At 33.9% G+C, this 19711-nt stretch overlaps 1 protein-coding gene and 1 long non-coding RNA gene across 2 annotated transcripts in view; one reads left to right on the forward strand and one right to left on the reverse strand.

Moving 5' to 3' along the window:
* Positions 1-19711, reverse strand: part of GRID2 (glutamate ionotropic receptor delta type subunit 2) — a 1419162-nt gene that overhangs the window by 828030 nt on the left and 571421 nt on the right. The window lies entirely within an intron of this gene.
* The window catches only part of LOC113599771 (uncharacterized), a 68456-nt gene that overhangs the window by 32717 nt on the left and 16028 nt on the right, over positions 1-19711 (forward strand). The window contains exon 3 of the long non-coding RNA XR_003420666.2: positions 6229-6409. This is a non-coding gene — a long non-coding RNA (uncharacterized LOC113599771). The remainder of the gene's footprint in view (positions 1-6228; positions 6410-19711) is intronic.

Here is a 19711-nt window from a genome sequence, read left to right on the forward strand (position 1 = left end):
AAAGAAAGAAAGAAAGAAAGAAAGAAAGGAAGGAAGGAAGAAAGAAAGAAAGAAGAAAGGAAGAAAGGGAAAGAAGGTTTATAAACATGAGAAAAATGTGAATTAAAAGTAATTTGTAATCATAAAAGTGTCTATAGATTTATACAGAATAGATTATTCTTGTTATTAATATTAGCATGTTTGACCATTTGGCATAATTGAATTCACAATTTTCTTCTTTTCAACACAGTGCTGTGTTAAACAGAAACAGAAACAGTCATCTTTTCTATGAAACTCCAATATTAAATTTTGATTCTGGAGGCTCTTTAATACATTTCTATTTATACAATTAAATTCCCTGCTTTATAAAGATACAATGAAATGATATGTGGTGTAAAACTCTGTAATTGGAAAAATGTTGTATGAAGAGATTATTATTATTAATTTTTTTACATACATTTCTTCTAATCACCTTCATTGTATCAGATTTAGGGTAGAAAAATACTGGGAAAACAGCTTTCAAGTAACCATGCCCATCTCCCATTGAAACCTGTTAGGGGTTACACGTGAGCATAAAAGGATAATATTTGGCCCATAATGTGTTCAAGATCTAATTTACTGTACACTGAAAGCAGTACATTAGTAATAATAGTCAAAATTGAATCTCAGAGGGTTGGTAATTTTGCTGAAGCATCCAGAATTTTTCTTATCTGAACTACCCAAACTTTTAAAAGCTCTTCCTTTTTTCTCTCCCCCTTTGCAATCATCCAATTAAAAGAATTTTTCCCCTGCTGTAGAACAGTGGAAATTCAGCTTTATGCTACATTTAACAGCTCAGGGGTTTAAGCTAATAAAAAGTAGCCTTCGAAAACACAAGCACATACACTAGTACATGTTCAGTGGTGACATGTAGTATCTTTCATTATCATTAAGACAAAATAAAATTGTACTTCATGGTTTGCTGCTTTTAAAAAATGCTGGGAAAAAATAATACTTTCTGTTTCAAGTCTGTCACATAGCTAGATCTCATATGTGGTTTAAAAAAAGGATGCATAACTTTATCCCATTGTTTTGATAATTTAAAACTTTCAGAGATTAAATTTTTATGTTCTCGTTGGGGAGCGGGGGGCTATGAGGAAGAAAGGATGGATATTCATCTTTTTATTTACTGTAATTTGATTTTTTTAATGTTGCCAGGGCACTGATTCATCCTATGTGTACTAAACTATACAATCAAGGAGTAATAATTAAAATATATGAAAAATAAATGTGATACATGTGTGGACTTGAATTATTGTGCTTTGATATATATATGACATATAAATTTTATTGTTCTAATCTACAAAGATTTTCGAAACAGTGAATACCAAAACCAAGAGAAAATGTAACTCTGTACTTGTAAACTCTTCCTGAGCTGGAAAAATATATAAGCTTGCTTAGCCAAATTTGTTGGCCTCTTAAATCTTCTTAGGCTCTGCTCATGACTGTTGCACTCTATCACTATGTGATCTTAGGAGAATAATCATTTAATTTCTTTGTGGCCTTTTTCCCAGTTTCCCATTTCAAGTGAACTGCTATCTGCTTGTACAATATTTAGGGCCCTAGCTAATGAGGTTTGATTTAACTTCCTTTTTTCATTGTGTTCCAGCAACAGCTCCAAGGTTGCCTTTACCTAAGAGGTAATATGTTTCCTCTGCAGTTATGCACTCAAGTGACTTTCCCAAATTAGGGAAGACCAATGCTCCAAGCCCAAATTTGAAATGAAAGATTTTGTGTGTAAAATTACTACTCTTCAACATGACTAAGAAAAGCTATAGCATCCAGGTAATAGGACTCTTTCTGGAAGGACCATAGAAATATTCTGAAATAAGGTGGGATGGTAAAAAGAGGAAATACAGTTTGATTTAAAAATGGACTCCTATTTATTCTGAATTTCTTTATCATGCAACCTTAGCCTTTTCCCCCTGAAATACATTCCTTATAGGATTTAGAATAGCTTATACACAAAACATAGGCCTAAAGTCTGACTTATGTTAAGAAGATAGTTGTTTTTCATTAATTTTTAGGTTATTACAGAAAAGTAAGGGGAGGGTTTGGCGGGAAAGAACAGGGAAGGCGGCTACTGTCCGTTCAGCACCATTTGAGGCAGGTAAAGAAGTTTAAGATTACGTGATTTAATTCTAGTAATAATCTTTGAAGCAGGTAAACATTAGCATCTCCATTACCAGAAGAGAAAACAGAGACTTGCAAAGGTTAAGGAATCCATTCAGCACATAACAGGATCATAATTAAAACTTGGGTTTGTTTGACCACAATATTCGACCTAATAAATCACATAATGAATCTGCTTTAAATCTCTGCCTTTAAAGAACTGGGAAATTTTTATGATGAAAATGAATTCTAGTTAGCAGTTCTATAAGGCCACGTGTTGTCTTGACTGCACCAGTCCTACAATCCATAGTATATAATATTTCTCATATTAGAAAGTACAGTGACTTCAAACAATAGAGGTCTTAGGATGATGCTTACATAAACATTCTACCAGATTACCTGCACTAGTACAACCTTTTGAATGAGCCCACAATGATAGTTTCTTTATTTTCAAATATGTCATTGAGAAGCAATAAACCAGCAATGTAATTATCAACCAAGCTTTTTTGTATATTTGCTATCAGGACCCCATCTACAGCACAAGGCTTTTCTTCTATGTATCCTCACTGTATCAATTCTCAAAAAATTCATGTTGGATACAACTCTTAGGACACTATGTGACTGTTTAGCTCTTGAGTACCTATTGCTTAGAAGTTCTGTTAGGCTTTCTCAGAAATCACAACATATTTGTTTGACATTTTATGACTAATTGTGTTTAGATTTTTTTCTTTTAGAATTTATGGATTTATGTAAGCCCCTCAGTTCCATTACATTTACATAGGTATGACACCTTTTAATCATCATGAAATTTACATACTAGAGTGCTTTTAGTGTATTTTTAGAACTTCCGTAAAACCTTACTGTCCATAAATCAAAGATAATTCATTTTGGACTACATCAGTTCATTTTTCTTTTTATGTAAATCATTACTAAAATATTGGCAAAATACAGGGTTTTATAATTGCATTGAATCCATAAAAATCCGGGCACTGTTAGAATGTTAATGGAGAAATAGCAAAGTTTTAAAGTCAATCAGATACATTGGGTTTCATGCCCATCATTGCTGCTTTCTAGTTTTCTCTCCTTGGGTGAATGATTCAATTTCATTTCTCCCTTGTTTCTTCATTTAGATATAGTACTGACTTTGCAGGCTATATATATATATAGATACATGTATATATATAGATATATATAGATATATAGATATATAGATATAGATATAGATATAGATATAGATATAGATATAGATATAGATATAGATATAGATATAGATATAAAACGCTTGCTACAGTGTCCAGCACAGTAATTATTCAATAAATTTTACGAATTTTAGTAACAGCGAGTAGACACTTCAACCCAAGACAATATTCTTTATGATCCAGATTTTACTTTAGCACTTAATACCACAGAAAATGTTTATTTCATTATTGGATAACTTAAATTGCAAAGATCTTCAGCCTTTCATTGATCCCAAATCTGTCTACTTAGACCTGCTATCCATGTGCACCATTTGATAGTCTCTAAATAATCGAGATCTGAGAACAGATCAATTACATATAAAGAACCTGTTTCCCTCTTTGTCATATAAAGTAAATATCCTCTAGTTGTGTTTTACATATTTTCTTGTTTGTTTCCTATGTAATACATCAGTTAGGATTCTTTTGGTTCTGGCTTAAGCAAAACTTAACTATTTTTTGAACCAAGTACTGAAGTAAATCTACCAGATTCAGGTTTAGTATGATTCAGGGGCTTAAATTATGTCATTGGAACATTGTTTTTACATCTCCAAAACTTGATTCATCTACCCCACACTGGCTTCACAGATTTTCCCATTTTAATATTAAGACAGTTATAATCTATGTCTTCATAACTCTGAGTCTAGCAAATACGAGAAAATGTCCTCAGCCTAATTCACATTAATCAGGAAATTAATTGCTGAGGGCAGGGTAAAAAAAAAAAAAGGCCAATTCAACTTAAGTTATGGGGTTATGTAGACATTTACTGGTTATAAGCCAATCAGAATGGGCACTGCCACCAATCAATCAGAACAGACACTGGTCTTAAACAACAATTATGACTACAGAGTCCATCTGTGCTGACCGTAATTCTATTTCTCCTGACCTATTCCCAGAGCAGACTGTAAATACTGCTTCACTCTAAAAGCAAGGACTGAGAAAGTGCCTGGTTGGCTCAGTCGGTTAAACATCTGACTCTTGGTTTCAGCTCAGGGCATGATCTCATGTTTCATGAGATCGAATCCCACATTGGGCTCTGTGCTGACAGTGCAGAGCCTGCTTAGGATTCTCTCTCTGTCCCTCACCCTCTCGTGCATGCTCTGTCTCTCTCTCTCAAAAATAAATAAATAAACTTTGAAAAAAAAATAAAAGTAAGAACTGAAAGTGGAAGGAGTCTCAATTCCGAGGAGGAAAATAGAATTATGATTACCAGAAGAAAGATGAATGGTTGAATAACAGTAGATAGTAAAACCAACCATGGTCTAATACACACGGTTTTGAGAATTTCTAACAACCTAATTACTTTGCTGAATTCATTTCAGTTAAATAATTGTTCCTTTCTACATGCTTCCTGTAATAAAAAAGTTGGCATGAAGTCTGACCAGTATAGTATAGAGCAGGGACATTGCCAGTTTTTGTCTAATATCTATACTTTTATTAATAAAACCCAAGACTTCCCTAACCAATTAAATATTCTATACTTGAAATATTGTCAAACTGGATTACTTAGCATTCTGTACTTGTATAGTTTATTTTTGAAAGTTAAATGCCAAATGTACAACTCTCTGCCTTATAAAATTTAATCTTGCTTGGTTTAGTCTATTCTTCTGGTCATTCAAGATAATACTAAACAGTTCATATAAATTCAAGCACTAAGTCATCACCTAGAAAATGGAAAATATCATATCCAGCCACTGAAAATTAATAAACAACCATCCAATCATTGAAAAATTAATTCTTTAAAAAAGAGACAATACATAGTAAAGGAGACCCTCCCTTTTAGACTTATATGGATGTAGTAATTAACACTGTTTGGGTAAATTTGATCAACCAGCTATGAATGCACTTCAGTCCATTTTTCTCCACTATATGAAAAAGAATATAATGGGTATTTTTGCTAAATATCTGATATAAATTAAAGTCCATTATTTTTACATAGTCCCTTGAGCTGATACTCACTATAATCAAAAAGCTCATGTTAGCTCCTAGTTGTTTCTCAGTGCTCACACTCTAGGCAATTAATCATCAAATTTAGAATGTTAATAGGACCAACATCAAACTCATTGGCCTAGATACTGGAGAATCCATTGATCCTGTTATTTTATAAAACCATCCTTTGGGGCTCCTAGGTGGCTCAGTCGGTTGCGCGTCCGACTTCAGCTCAGGTCACGATCTCACGGTCCGTGAATTCGAGCCCCGCGTCGGGCTCTGGGCTGATGGCTCAGAGACTGGAGCCTGCTTCCGATTCTGTGTCTCCCTCTCTCTCTGCCCCTCCCCCGTTCATGCTCTGTCTGTCTCAAAAATAAATAAACGTTAAAAAAAAATTAAAAAAAAAACACCATCCTTCTTTACTTATGCAAAAGTTGAAAACTTGAGATTCCAAAATAACACATCATCAACCCTACATTATCCTGAAACATATTACCTGCATTTCAACTTATCTTCATAAATCTCATTTCCAAGTTCTGACTTCTATAATTAAGCAGAGTACGTGACGAAGTCTTATAGTGCTACTGCTCTCTCACTTAATTTCTTTCACCTGTGCCAGCTGCAGCACAACAGGGAATCTTTTAAACAGTAATAATGAATTATCTCTCTAAACCCAAGAAAAACATAAAGCAGAAATTTGTCCAATTTTAAAGATCAAGAGAAAGATAAGTTCCACACGGGCCAGTATACTGTGTTATAATATCAAAGCATAAGTTGGGGAATCATTCTTTTCCAAATCCTTAATGTTGCAGCTGAAGAAATAGGCTCAGGGACATTCAGTGACTTGTCTAGTGTGCAACAGCTAGAGAGAATCAGGGCTAGTACAAGGTCTCAGCATTTCTGTGAATTCAGATCCCTTTCTATCTTTCCACAGTGCTCCTTGATTGAAATGTTATACTTCAATGAATATACAATAAAGAATTCTGAGGAAGTGGGCAAGAAGGAGGAGATACTTAACTTTATTTATCTATCCAACCATGATTTGTTTTATTTCCAATAACTGAGTATTCACTTCTGCTAGTCACTGCCTGAAGCTCTACGGAATACAAAGATGGGTAAGATAGGGACCATACTCAGAAAGATATCTACATTCAAACTTTTACTGTGGCATAGGATTCACATGGTAATTTTATTTTATTTTAATAAAAGTAGTTTACAGTCTAAGAAAAAAATGCATCTATATCCAAGTATCATATCTCTTTCATTATTTCATATTGATACTTTTAAGTAATATGCTTTTTCAGGAAGTTAAAGGAATGTGTTTCTCTCATTTTCTTCCTTTGGAATTCATATTTCGTATCTGTTGTAAATGAAATACTGTAGCTGCTGTATTATCTTTTGCTAAACAGTTTATATCAGTTAGTAAATTGTTATTTTCGTTAACAAATGAAATTACTTTCAAAGAATCAATTCAACCTTACAAATCTGTAATAATCCATTGTTTTTACTGTAAAAAAGCAGATCATTTGCCAAGTCCTTACACTGAATTTCAGTTTAGTGATACTAGAATTTAAACCATGGTCACTATTCAAAAATTAGCCTTCTTATTAATGATTTTTAAAATTAGTTTGTGTCTTTCTTTTAATTTCTTCGGTTTAATAAGAGTTATGAGTTGGCACTTTGAGTATATTAATAGATATGATAGCTAATATTTGTGGCCTACCATCTCTAACCAGCACTGGGAATGAATAATAATCGGCCACCTTTTTAGAGAAAATGCATTCCTTATTACCACAACATAATCATATGGTTTGCATAATTAATTTCTAATACCATAAGGAAAACATATCTTTAAGAACAATTGTTTTAAACAGAAGACTCTATCTCAAACAACACCAGTTACCTTTTTGAACAGATTCCCCATGTCTTTTAACACAAGAATTTAGAACCAACATCAGCACTGGTATTATTGTTTTATTATTCAAATATAATCAAAATGTGTATATATATATGTGTGTGTGTATGTGTAGTGCTACTTTCAGTGCAAAGTAAAATATAAGAGGCATCCTTTGGATGGCAAAATAATGGCAATTCTCAGTTATTTTAATAAAAAACAGGACAGAACTGCCCTTGAAAATCTGAGTTTAATGGCCAGTTTTGTATTACATATACCAAAAAACAAAAAAATCATTTCTGCAAATTTACATTTTTCTTTTCTATGTACCTAGAGTAGTGAAATAGAAAATAGGTTGTTTTCACCTAGTGCATGTACTAACATAAGGTTTCTTTTTGCTGTCCAGCTCCAGATGACAACCAGCTTAGTAAATAAGATGGCAACTTCTCATCTTTTTTTTCTTTTTCAAGTTTCCATTTAAATTCTGGTTAACGTATATGATAAAACTGGTTTCAGGTGTAGAATTTAGTGATTCATCACTTACATATAACACCCAGTGCTCATTACAAGTGCCCTCCTGAATGCCCATCACCAATTTAGCCCATCCCCCACTCAGCCCATCCCCCACTCACCTTCCTCCATCAACCCTTAGTTTGTTCTCTATAATTAAGAGTCCCCTTTTCTTATTCAGAGAATGGATCAAATAGTTTTGTGGTTTATCCACGACTTCTCTCTCTCCTTTTGTGTAGTCTGCTATTTGAGTCTGGAGATCATGTCTAACTTCTTTTTCATTCTATATCTTTAATGTCTAATGCAGTGCCTGGCACATAACAGGTACTCAGTTTTTTAATTGAAAATGAATGTGCAATAAAATAAATTCTGCTTCTTTATGATGGTAAAAGTATTTGTTGAGATTCACATAAACAGAGGCAGTAAAGTTCATTACTTAAATGGTCACAATGACTTTCTCTTAAGCCCTTTTCAATATCTGAAAGTTTATTTCAATGAGTTAAACAATATAGTTTCCCCAAGGGACTGAGGAAGAATCTGTTCAAGCCATCTATGACCATAGTGATTTGCTTGCATTACATTAATGTTGAATAAAGCAATCTAGGTTTGATTCTGAACTGGTAACAAACAAAAGGTTATGGTAGAAAAACAGAGAAGAAAAATTCAGTATTTTCAAATTACAAAAAAATGCATTTCATGGCATATTTACAAATTACATATACCATAGAATTTTCATTCTTTTCTTTCCAGGCAACCTGTTAGATAAAAAAATGTTGATTTATTTACATTAAAAAGAACAGATATATGGCTGGCATAAGCTTTATAAAAAATACAAGAGAAATATAAAAATGTTTGAAGCATAAAAATTCAAATAAAAAATGTTCATTAAACCATCATCAATAAGAATACTCTATTCTAAAATTAGTTCTAATACATTAAATATATGCTTTCTGTTTTTCTACATAATGTCCATGCGCGTGGAATAATACAGATGATTAAATGGTAAGTAAAATCAACATTTATTTACTAAGAAGAGGTTTGGTAGTTTCCCTCCTGGGAATATTACCACACACCAGGGGCAGTATCAAACGCTAATCCTTAATTACACTTTCTAAGCAAACCAATGTTTATCACTGTGACTATCAACAGAAATATGTTTGGGCTAGCTAAACCCAAAAGACCATGAGCTTCAAGAATAGCCAAATAATTTAATGAAAAAATGTTTTCTTATAAGACCCCTAATTCAGTAATCTTCCCCAAAAATCTCAACTCCTCATTCTACCCTAAGATATTGCATCTCTAGTAAGTACATTCAATATCCGTTCTTGAGTCAATAATCTGAAAGAAAAATGGCAGTTTTAAACTATAAATATCACATAGATTGCTTGAGTACCAGAAAGCTGAGTTATATATTTAACATTCAAAAACTTTCCCAATATTTTTCTAGAAACATATTTTTTATAAAAGAACACTTTCATTTCAAACTATCCTCAATTAAGATATAAATTAATATATTCTGTGTATTTAAAAGTTATTATTTCCAGTAGGATTTTCCTATTTCCTAATTGTTGACATACAAAGCAGAGACTAACTAAAAAGTTAGATAAAAATACATGTTAGGAAAAGTAAATCATGAAAGAGCCCAAATGTCCATCAACTGATGAACAGATAAAGAAGATGTGGTGTAATGCACACACACACACACACACACACACTGGAATACTACTCGGTGATGAAAAAGAATGAAATCTTGCCATTTGCAACAATGTGGATGGAACTAGAGGGTACTATGCTAAGCAAAATAAGTCAGAAAAAGATATAATTTCACTCACGTGTAAAATTTGAGATACTCAACAGATGACATAGGGGAAGGGAAGGGAAAAATAAGATAAAAACAGAGAGAGAGGCAAATCATGAGAGACTTTTAAATTCAGAGAACAAACTGAGGGTTGCTGGAGGGGAGGGGAGTGGGGAGATGGGTCAAATGGGTGATGGACATTAAGGAGGGCACTTTTTGGGATGAGCACTAGGTGTCATACGTAAGAGATGAATCAGTGAATTCTACTCCTAAAGCCAAGATGACACCATATATTGACTTGAATTTAAATTAAAAAAAAAAAAAAAAGAAAAAAATAACTTCTAGGTTCACAGCACATTTCTCAATGTGATAGCTAGAAGATAATAAATACATTGAATTAGTTTGAAAAAAAAACAAAAGTAAATCATTTTTGTGGGTCGTAAATAGTAGGGATGTTTTTAAGTTTAAGCTCAAATCCCAAAAATGTCATAAATCCGCAAATACAAATATATTATACAAACTATTTTTTGAAATACGAAAAACCGGTTTTGTAGACAGCATTCTCACACCCAACTCACTTTATTAGCATTGGACTAATATATAAGTTTTCAAGCTAACAAATCATTTCATAAAGCCCCTGCATTTCTCATTTCTCTCCGTTGCCATTGTAAGAGTGTTTTAGAAAAGGCAGAGATAGTAGAGGTGCTACAACCTATCTAGAGCATATAATGGAGACCTGAAATGCAAAGGCTATAAATGCACAGAGCATCACTACAGCATCTTATGCTAAGATTCTACATGAGCACTCCTCTCTCTGCCTTTAGATACAAGGGAAGTAAAAAAAAAGTAAAATTTGAAAGGGGCACCTGGGTGGCTCAATTGGTTCAGCGTCCTTGGCTCAGGTCATGATCTCATGGTTCATGGGTTTGACCGCTGCATTGGGCTCTTTGCTGACAGCTGGGAGCTTGGAGCCTGCTTCAGATTCTATGTCTCCCTCTCTTTCTGCCCCTCCCCTGCTCTCTCTCTCTCTCTCTCTCTCTCTCTCTCCCTCCATCAAAAATAAACAAACATTAAAAAAATTTAAAGAAAAAAGTAGAATTTGAAAGACTCACCTATTTAACATTTATGAACACACAGAATTTTATAGATAACATAAAAATGAGAACTAGGCATGATTTCTTTCTACAATGTTAACTTTTAAAGTCCAATATGGCTTTCACTTTGTTCTATTTTCAAATTGCATTTCAGATCTTTAAACATTGAGCATCAGAAATTGGGGTTCCCTCAAACTATAAACTCATCTTAAATGGGTTAGCTGGATTATGCTTGAAAACTCATTAATCAATGATTACACTACTCTAATACAGTCACATTTATACAATGTGGACTGACTCACATAGAAAAGTTTTCTCAGGAACTTTTATACGGCCCACAAGTTAATATGAATTTTCCATGTCCAGAATCTACTTACAAGCAATCTCCATAATATAGGTATACAATGCATGTGACACATTACATAACCTACAGATGATTGTCCTATTATCAGATTTACAAATTTAATAGACAAAGCTTATGAAATCACATAAGCCTATGAAAACTTAAGGGTTGTTATCATTAGTAAAATGCACTCAAATGTATCATTATATCAATTAAAAATAATTGATCAAATTCTGATTATAATCAAAACTGAAGAGAAAATAACTAATTCTTTTCATAAAACTGCTTCTTTTGAAAAGTTATCATGGATGGTTCATCATATCCTGTATAGGCTGCATCATATTCCATGAAACTTTAGGTTTATGGATGCTATCATATTTATTCATTTACTCACGATTTGTATATTTATTCAACCAACATGTATAAGAGTCTACTATGCACTATTCTTTGTGGTAGTATTGAGAAATAGGTAGACAGATGTAGTGTGTGCATCAAATGGGAAATAACGGTCTTTAGGAGAATATAGTCTATGGACGACAGAAAGAAATAAAAACCTTAAGTTAGAAAATTTGAAAATATATAGGTCATCCAGATATCTATCAGCTACCTTGAGTTGGGAAAATAAACAAACTTGCTCTGCAGGTCTATGTGAGGATTCAGAGCCATCCAGACATTGTGCTACTGGGCTTTCTCTCTTTACCATCACACAGGAGAGCTTAGACCTCTAGGATGGGAAATAGCACAAGGAAACAGCAATAATGATGATAACAGGTCAAAAACTATGATCATAATAGTATGATAGGTTTATATTGTTCCTGACAATTATCACATATGCAATTATCTATTTTAAACATAGCATAGGAGTGAAGACATGAGATGATTATAAAATGGGACTAATAATCCATGTATTAGTGATTCCTAAGTATTTTTCCCAGAAGTAATAATGGGGTGAGATATTTCAAATTTAAAGGTTTTCTAGTCAAATGCAGATCTGCTTTTTGGTAATCCTTCTGGCATACAGATATATTAGCGTGGCAAAGGCTCTCAGAAGCCTCCCCACAAATAAAATGGTTTATTTTTATTTAGCACAGCATTTTTCTAACTTAAAACTCCTAATATTGCTCTGGGTATTTCAAATAAGAAAAACAAAAGAGCCACTGACCAACCATCCAATGTTGCCTCATCTTTAAGAGCATTGTTACTAATGTCTCTTTAATAAAAGACAGTTTACTAAAATCATTTGCAATCATACACTGCTTAATTTTGTTTTTGCTTTCTAAGACCCATATAATATTTTTCTATGCAAAACAAATGATCTTAAATTTTTAAAAAATGTTTTTTTTATTTTAAGTATGCATAAATCACACCTGGCTAAATGGTATTCTTGTCTGTGTTGCTTGATATTTAGCACTATAATCAAACCATATTGCAGTGTTCACAGTTTCTGATGAGCCCTAAATGAGGCTCCATCAATCTGGCAGACTATTTCAAGGGTAGAACTAAAGATGAAAAATTTCACCTTGCTTCTAAAATAAAACTCTACCCCATCAAATATGTCCAAACTAAATCATTTAAGTGAGAATAATTGAATCTGGGTACTTCTTAAGGATTATCCCTGAGCCATCACCTGCCCCAGCTGGCAGTAATCCTTAGTAAATGATATGTGCCCTAAGAATATTACCAGGACATAAAGGAAACTGAAAACACAATAGGCAAATGGACTTTTTAAAAAGACAACTATATAAATAATACTAATGCCTATTTTCAAGAAATGTATGGAAACTAATTCCTTGCACACCTATCCAGTCACATTATTTAAATCATCTCTTCAATTTTATCTTTGAAACGATATTTTTAAAGTACTTGGGGCATCTGGATGGCTCAGTCAGTTAAGTGTCTGACTGCAGCTCAGGTCATGATCTCGCGTTTCATGAGTTTGAGCCCCACATCAGGCTCTGTGTTGACAGCTCGGAGCCTGGAGCCTGCTTCAGATTCTGTGTCTCCCTCTCTTTCTACCCCTTTCCCGTTCCTGCTCTCTCTCTCACTCTCTCAAAAATAAATAAACAAAAAAATGTTTAAAGTACTTATTAAAAGATATTGCTTATGATCCTATACATGGTAATACATCACACCAAAAATTTTATTTCACAATACATTTCAACAACACATCAATTCCATCACTCCAACTTATTATTTGAGAGGCAGAGTTGTTCCCCAACAAAACATCTAAAAATAATGTTATTTGCATAATAACTAGAACAAAAATTTAGCAGGTATTTCAGACTGCCTAAGCACTGCAAATGTATATTCCTATAATCTTATCTCATTCTCTATTTATGAGGACAGAATGAGAAATATAGAAAGGGTTCTGGTTAAAGATGGTAACACAAGAGACTCCTGAACTTATCTCCTCTCACAGATACACCAAATCCACAGCTACCTACAGAATAATTCCCTCTGAAAGAAATCCAGAAATTAGCTGTGTGACTCCTACACATCAAGTGAAAGAAAGAAAACACACACACACACACACACACACACACACACACACACGCGCACACACACACACACGCACACACACACACTGAAAGGGGGAGAGGCTGAGGTAGCTTCTCACCATAAACCCCGACCTGGAGCAGGGTGACATATCATCAAGAGGGAACCCATAAATCCCAGCTTCTCCTTCAGGAGTGAAGGGTTCGTCCCATCTTTTAAGTCTTCCACCTGAGGCATGGCCCGGCAGGTCTTGTGTCTCTGAGACCCACAATACTAAACAAAAACAAGTTCTTAATGAACTTACGGGACTCCCTGTGGCTGTCAGCAAAGATGCAGCAGACTAAACTACCCAGTTTTCAACTGAAAGAAGCAACTTAAGGAAGGGGGCACAGGGTCAAGCTTCTAATTTAACACACATCTAGGGGCTGACTGCAATCCTTTTCAGAGAGCTGAAGGGAAGCTGGTGCAATCTTCATGCTCTCTCTGTGGATATAGGTATACGTGAAGGAAAGGAAACCAGTGCCTCAAAAAGATATATGCACCCCATGTTAGTTGCAACATTACAGTAGTTGAGACATGGAAACAACTAAGTGTTCACTGACAAATGAACACATAAAATGTCACACACACACACACACACACACACACACACACACGAATATTTTTCAGCCATAAAAAATAAGGAAAGCATGCCATTTGTGATAACATGGATAGAACTTGAGAGTGTTATGCTAAGTGAAATAAGCCAGAAACAAAAAGACAAATACTGCATGACTTCACTTCAAAAAAAAAGTTTATTCATTTTTGAGAGAGAGAGGGAGGAAGTGGCAAAGAGAGAAGGCAAGCGAGATTCCCAAGCAAACTCCACAATGTCAGCACAGAGCCCGATGTGGGGCTTGATCTCACAAAGCTGTGAAATCATGACCTGAGCCAAAATCAAGAGTCAGATGCTTAACCGACTGAGCCACCCAGATGCTCCTGTATGATCTCACTTTTATGTGAGAACAGATTGGTTGTCACCAGAGGCAGGGGGTAAAGGTTAGTAAAATGGGTGAATGGGGTCAAAAGGTACAAACTTTAAATTGTAAGATAAATAAATTCTGGGGGGTGTAACACACAGTAGAGTCACTATAAGTAGCAACACTGTATTGTACATTTGAAAGTTGCTAAGATTAAGTTACAAGAGGAAGTTGCTAGATCTTCAAAGTTCTTATCACAGGAAAAATAAATTTATAACTATGGGAAGTGATGGATGTTGACTAAACTCATTGTTGTGACTATTTTGCAATATGTACATATTAATTCATTGTATCATACACCTAAAATTAATATAATGTTATCCTATAGTATAGTCAACTATCTCTCAATAAAATGGGGGGGAGGAGAAGAACCAGAAATCTAGAATTTCTACTTTAACCTATGTTGTAAAGCAAATCAATTATAGGGTCCAAAAAATAAGCAGACCAAATTTCCACTCAGTTTTATATATTGCAATAATTCTCCCTATCACATGGGTACTGTTGAGCCCTTTAGTAGTTCAGTCTATGATGTGATTGTCCAAATACATAGCTTCTAGATTTAAAAGTGAAAGGTAAAAGGAATATAGGCATAATCAAGAGGAGACCATGGCGTCATGAAAGAAAGGGAGCCAGGAAAATGTCATTTGCATATGGTCGAGTAGTATACCAGTGGAGAGTTCTGAGGATTATAACATTATGATCATGAGTGAGTGAGTTTTACTGTAAAAAAAAAAAAAAAAAAAAAAAAAAGGAAGGAAGGAAGAGGGAAGGAGATGAAGACCTCCATAGCTAAAATGGTCCAAACAGACATATTTGTCCTAGATATAGATATATTTAGATATATCTATATTTGTCCTAATTGTTTAGATATATTTGCCCTAATTGTTATACTTAAAGACACATTTAGAATATCTTGAAATGGAAAAAGCACCTTCCATAAGATATAGTTAAATGACAAACTTTCAAAATTCAGCTGCCTTATGCTGCAGCAGTAGATAAAATCAGATAATTATCATCACTCATTACTTGCCTTTGTGAAAATAAAAGTGGAAATTAAGGGGTAGTATTTGAAATCTAAACTAGTCAGGAGGTTAAAGTTAGTTATTTTTTGAGAAAAAAATTACAATCTGGAATATTTATAAATTGTCTCTTGAAGATACTTTAAAATGACAGAGACTAAACATTTGCATTGACTTTACTAGAAGCCAAACTTGAGTTCTTCCAAGAGCAGATAATAGGTAACCAAGTAGTGCAAGAAGGTCTTAATATTATTGCAAGTGTTCCAGCAGATCATTTACTTTCATCTTGTCTGCCCACTTAACCTTGAGTTGCTTTGGGAAGTCAGCAATGTCAGACAATGCGGATCATCACAGCTAGGAGAGCTGGCCAGACATGAGATCCTGATTCCCTCACTATGGCCTGGAATCATAAGTTTTCTATGCAAATCCTGGACCACTATTGGATATATTTTAATATATTAATATATTTTAATGTATTAATTTAATATAATAATATATGCATATGTGTATATATTTATTTATTTAAATGAACCTTTTCATTTTCCTACAGGCAAAACCATTTTAATTTTTAAAAATTATTTTAAGAGATAAAGAATATATAATTTTATTTTTATATTTAAGCTATGTTACCCATTGGAATTCTATCGGATTCCTCCATTGTATTGTGAGATTCAGAAACTACGGCTGAAAGTCAGGTGCATGCTTGACTCTCTACAAGGGGGAATTTTAGTACTGACCCAAGCAGAACAGATCAACACCAAGAAACACTGCATAATGTTTACTTAATTTTTCCTTCATATTGAATTCATATACAACTAAAGCTTCTTTTTACATATCATGACTAAGGTATCTAAGTTAATAGTTAATTGGTCGGTTTGACAAATAAATATTGAAGGTCTCTGTGAGTTATACCCTGTGAATACAATTATGAATAATAAGACTAACATTGTCCTTCGTGCTTACCAGCTAGTGTATGAGGGACTTCTAGCAGGAGATAACCATTCTAGCACAAAGGAGTTTTGAAAGTCTCCAATGTCAACTGTATGGCTATACAGCACTAATTGTCTGTACACTGAAAAGGATGCCTTGGTACCTTGAACACCAAGTGGCTATTAAGCTGTGCCATACAGGTAGAGAAATCTGATCAAGCTATAAGGTAGGTGTAAGGACACATTTTTAAAATTCTTTTTAAGTTGTTTTGTTTTGTTTTGTTTTGTTTTGAGAAACAGAGTGAATGCACATGGAGGAGGGACAGAGAGAGGCGGGGGAGGGACAGAATCCCAGGCAGGCTCTGCACTGTCAGCTCTGAGCCTGACACAGGGCTCGAACTCCCAAACCATGAGATTATGACCTGAGCCAAAATTAAGAGTTGGAAGCCTAACTGACTGAGCCACCCAGGCTCCCCAACAGTTAGTTTTAACAAAATGATCCAGCTTAGTTTCCAGAGTAATATTAATAGGGCAAATATATTAGGCTCTCCAGAAAGAGTCATAGTGTGGGCTGATAAACTCTTTGGATTTATCTGTGTATGTACTAGAAAGAATAGTAAGAAAGGCTAGGATTTCCCTTACAATCAAGGCTCACTGATGATGGTTACATTTCCCTACAGTACAATGATGTGGTCAATTTTAATATGCATACATAACTATCTAGGATTTCTTCCACTATTTTTAATGGCAGAAAATAAAAGGGAGAACAAATTGTACTTTGTTTGCCCTTCCATTTAGTCTGTAGGATATTACAGATCAAATAAAACAACAGGGTGTTATAAACCAAATAATATCAGTATTAAATATTAGGGCTAATATTAGCCTTTTATAGTGTGCCAGGTGTGATGCTATTTACCTTACTACATTGTTTCCTTCAATTATTAATACTATGAAAAGGTATTGTTATGGATATCATTTTACTTGCATCAAGTAACCACAGCATGGATCACAAAAGTAATTAATCACTGTCTTCCCTGAATGAGTCAAGATATCAATACCCTTACATTTTCTACTTAAAGATATATATTTATATGTAAATATATAACATATATAAAATTAATAAATATATAATAATATAAAGCTATCATTAACAATTTTGAAAATAAAATCATCACAACACATTTTATATCTTTCCTCCCAGTCCTTATCCATTTTCAGTTACATTAAACACACTGCAAGTGGAACAAACACACATGCAATTCTGTATCCTTTTAATAATCTGATGTCAAAATAAGATAAAGCCCTAGAAAGCTACAGAATCATTATACTAATTAAGGGTAATTAATTTAATATAATGCAATTTCCCCCAGAGCTTGGTGAAGAGCAAAGCATCAAATAACATTTAGTGTACCAACAGAATTTGGATAGCCCAATAGGCTTATAATAATGGGATTTTGCCTGAAGTGAGTTGAGCTTCATTTGACCTCTTACTGGATTTTTTTTTTATAATCCTCTATGACATTTAATACATGTTATCTTTTTCTGTTATTATTTGTATGCACGTCACCTTTCTAACTAGATTATAACTTTGAGTTTAGGGAGTATTCCTTTATCACTGTATCTTTTACAAATTAAGAATTCAATAAATATTTGCTAAAAGAATGAATACATGAATATTAAAAGTAGGAAACAGGTGCAATTCAGTATAAGGAATTTTGTTGATGTACTTTGATTAAATAAAATACCCGGGAAATATTAAACAAGCCACATCCTACAAAAGTAAAAACATCCTTGAAATTCTTATTAATAAAGATTATCAAAGTTCGAAGCAGTGTCCACGTATTCCTCTTTTCCCCTATCCCTAAGCCATATACTGTCAACAAGTAATGGGCACCAATCTTACTCTAAATTAATGATGAGACTAAATTTACTGAAATAAATTAAATGTGCTACTAGGCTATATTTAAATTTTTAAAAAATACTTGGGTTAATGGACTGTTCTAACCTACCACCAGCATCCCTTGGGAGAGACGTGCGATGTAGACATTAGGAGTAAATAACCTAATACTGAGTTAATAAACATTTTTAATGGAAAATTCATGTCTTGCAGACAAGGTAGGAAGGAATTTTCTTTGTTTGAGTGATATAGTACTAGTTAAAATCAACTTGTGCCAGTAGGTAATCTAGGGGCTTCCTGGGAGAATTCTTCTCTGTGGAAGAATCTAACTCAGTTACGTCAATCAGGACTGCCATTCTGACTCTACCTTTCTCCTTTGACTTCTGAATGTTAAGTCTTTATTTTGAATCAAACAAATAAAGTATTTGGACCCAAACTATTGAACTGTTTAGAAATATCTGGGGAACACAAAGCACCAAATGGTTTGCTTTCTGGTTACCAAGTCTATGAAATTTCATCTGAAAAGAAGTGAATACATTGAACAAAATATTAAATGTGTAAGGGGAGTGAAATATAAAAAAGCCTTTCCAATCTCGAAATCTTCAGTCATTCTTCAAATTATGAGGTGTCTGAGGATGCCTGATCCTTGTCCCCAAAGGTATGGTGTAAATCTATCAACATGGACTTAGAGTCACTGTGCAGGACTAAGTGGTTTTTAGAGTGACAGGGCACACTAGTGGATTTCTGGGTGAAATTCTGAAACGACTGGAAGGGAGCCTGGATGTGCTGACAGTCGAAGAATAAACTGTGTATCTGGGCTGATGCAGAGCTGAAGAACTTCATCTTCTTTGTTCTGCAGAAGAATGTGTGTGAAGACAGAATGTTGAAGATATTCTTTTTGATAAAAGATGCTTTGCTAGCCCTCATTCCTTCATCAATTCAACACACTGCAAAGTTACTTCACTGCTGCATATTGTTCCCCACATATAATAAAGGAAATAGAAAATCCTGACAATTTCTTATTTTTAGAGGAAAACATAATGATGAATATTTTTGCTCTAGGCTAAATGTATTCCTTTCAAATAGAAAAGCATCACCTTGGAGCAGAATGAACCTTTGAAAACTACATATTCAAGTCCCTACCTCAGATACAGTGTACTAACCTGAGACTGTGTAATGCTATTGAACAAGGAATAAGAAGACAAAATTGTTTCTCATTTCCTTGTCATTTAAGCTTCCTGTTAATACTTTACACATAGATTGAGCTGCCGGAATTTAGTATGGAGGTCTTTCTGTGGAGAAATATATATATTTTTAATTTCTTTTCCTTCTTTCTTATAAGTGTGAACACCCAAGTTATTTCAAATACAAAACAAATTCACTGTTGATGGATGTTGAAATAACATGCTCTCTTTTAT

The sequence above is a fragment of the Acinonyx jubatus genome, chromosome B1, assembly GCF_027475565.1.
Source record: "Acinonyx jubatus isolate Ajub_Pintada_27869175 chromosome B1, VMU_Ajub_asm_v1.0, whole genome shotgun sequence".
NCBI classification, from domain to species: Eukaryota; Metazoa; Chordata; class Mammalia; order Carnivora; family Felidae; genus Acinonyx; species Acinonyx jubatus.